Below are 2,954 nucleotides of genomic sequence, written 5' to 3'. Positions count from 1 at the left end.
AAACCCCTGGGGGTTTGAAATGTACACTATACCCCTAGATGAATTCCCTGAGGGGTGTAGATTGCAAAATGGGGTGACTTGTGGGGGAGGTTCCTAACTTTTAGCACTTATGGTGCCTAGAAACCTACATGGTGCCTAAAAAAAAATCTCATAAAAAGGAGGCTCCAAAATCAAGTAGGTGCTCCTTCTATTATGAAGCCTGTGGTTTGGTCAACGTGCACACTAGGGCCACATATAGGATATTTTTGAAAACAAAAGAATTGGGGGAATCAATTTTTAGTCACATTTCTCTAGTAAAATCTACTGTATTCGTTAGAAAAATGTATTAAAATTGAAACTCTGCAAAAAAAAAGAAATTTTGAAATTTCACCTACACTTTGTTTTAATTCCTGTGAAACACCTAAAGGGTTAACAAACTTCCAAAATGCTGTTTTGAATACTGTGAGGGGTGCAGTTTTTGAAATGGCATCATTTATGGGGGTGTCTCACATACAAGTCCCTCAAAGTCACATCAGAACTGAACTGGTCCCTAAAAAAATCAGTGTTTGAAATTTTCTTGAAAATTTGAGAATTTGCTAGTCATATTTGAAGCCTCCTAGTGTCCAAAAAAATGAAAAGGAGGTTGAAATAATGATTGCAACATAAAGTAGACATATGGTCTTTGTTAGTTATTAACTATTTTGAGTGGTATGATTATTTGTCTCACAAGCAGAAAATGTGACATTTTGCATATTGCTAAATTTTCCATTTTTTCACAATAGTTTGGTATTTTTCACAAAAAAAACACAGACTGTATCGACCAAAATTTACCACTAACTTGAAGTACAATGTGTCACGAGAAAACAATCTCAAAATCACTGGGATAAGTAAAAGCAAAAAAAAGTTATCCCCACTTAAGTGAGACATGTCAGATTTGAAAAAAAGGGCTCTGTCATGAAGGCACAAACTGGCTCTGTCATGAAGGGGTTAATAACAGGACACCACAGGCTGCTCCCCCTGCATAACTGGGCACTACAGACTGCTCCCCTGCATAATAATGACACCACAGACTGCTCCCCCTGCATAATAATGACACCACAGACTGCTCCCCCTGCATTATAATGACACCACAGACTGCTCCCCCTGCATAATAATAACATCACAGACTGCACCCCCTGCATAAAAAAACAACACCACAGGCAACTCCCCCTGCATAATATCAGGACACCACAAGCTACTCCCCCTGCATTACAGGACTGAAGAGTCAGGACACCACAGGCTTCTCCTCAGTCCTGTTCTTCCCCTGTACCATACCTCCCAACTGTCCCGCTTACCGCGGGAATGTCCCGATATTCGGGGACGTTCCCGTGTGCCGCCCGGGGCCGCCATTGTCCCGCAGTGGGGGGACAGTTGGGAGCCCCCCCAGCCTGCCAAGAATAGATGCTGTGCGCATGCGCACAGCATCTATTCAGCGCCGACGAGCGGCGAAAACAGGGCGTGGCCGGAGTTAGCATAATCCCGTGAGGCCACGCCCACTTTTCTCGAGGCCACGCCCCCTTTTCGGGAGCGCGCCGACCTCCCAACTGCAAAAGTTGGGAGGTATGATGTACAGGGATCCGACACGTAATGCCGGCGGTCGGAATCCCGACACTGGAATCCCGACCGCCGAAATCCCGATTTCGGCGGTCGGGATTCCAGTGTCGGGATTCTGAACGCCGGGATCCCGACCGCCGGCAAATTGACCGCATCCCGCTGTACAGATGCTGTTACCTGAGGCAGTGAGGCTGGGATCTTCACTGCCGCCGGGCGGACACCACAGACTTCTCCTCAGTACGTGCAGTACTAGCAGGGGGAAGGCAGACGCACAGGCCGCCCGCCGGAAGTAGGGTGCTGTGTGATGTTCGGCACAGGCAGGCTGCTTGTTGCTGGTGCTCTCGCCTCTCGTCCTGTCCACAGCTCCGCCCCCTAGTGGCCTCCTGCACTCTCTAGACATGTCCCCAGTGCAGGAGGCCGGCGGCCATTTTCTTAAAGCCCGGACAGCGCTAATGACCCGGGGAACGTGGCCAATGGCCCTCGGTACTGATTGATAAAGCAGCCCGGGGGGCACATGGCACCCTGGCCCAGCCCGCCCCTGCTAAAGGGAGTACCAGGATGTATCCTGGAAGCAGCACCTAATCGCTAGCTTAGTACAAGAGGGTAGGGTTTGGATAAATTTATCCAGGGGCGGATCCAGGATAAAATGACTGGGGGGGGCACCATGATAAAAGAGGGTTTAGGTGGGGGAGGGGGCGGTGTTAGTGGTGCCAGTGTACATGCTAAGAGAGCGGCAGAGAGAGGGTGGAAATGGGATTAAAAATAGGCCCTGGCATTTAAAGTATGCAGGCCCACCATGGCGACAAAAGTGAAGGATATAGTTGTGCACGCGCCTAAGGCGCGCTCCAGAAAAGGGGGTGTGGCCACTCAACAGGGGGTGTGTCCTTGAGTGTAGGGTACAACACCATATACAACTTCTACACATTATGCAACAAAATACTAGACCCCATTATACTTGCCCCTTACACATGATGCCAAATGGAATGAGCCAAAATTCACATAATGCCACATGGATTGAGCCACAATTCACATAAGGCCACATGGATTGAGCCAAAATTTGAATAATGCCACATGGATTGTGTCAAAAATCACATAATGCCACACGGATTGAGCCAAAATTCACATAAGGCCACATGGATTGAGCCAAAATTCACATAATGCCACATGGATTGAGCCAAAATTCACATAATGCCACATGGATTGAGCCAAAATTCACACAATGCCACATGGATTGAGCCAAAATTCACATAATGTCACATGGATTGAGCCAAAATTCACATAATGCCACACGGATTGAGCCAAAATTCACATAATGCCACACAGCCAAAATTCACAATATGCTTCATAAACAGGGACATTGTCCACCAAAGGCGCGCATTAAA

The sequence above is a fragment of the Crinia signifera genome, chromosome 3, assembly GCF_055691185.1.
Source record: "Crinia signifera chromosome 3, ASM5569118v1, whole genome shotgun sequence".
NCBI classification, from domain to species: domain Eukaryota; kingdom Metazoa; phylum Chordata; class Amphibia; order Anura; family Myobatrachidae; genus Crinia; species Crinia signifera.
The sequence above is the reverse complement of the archived record's forward strand: the minus strand, read 5'-3'. Positions refer to the sequence as shown.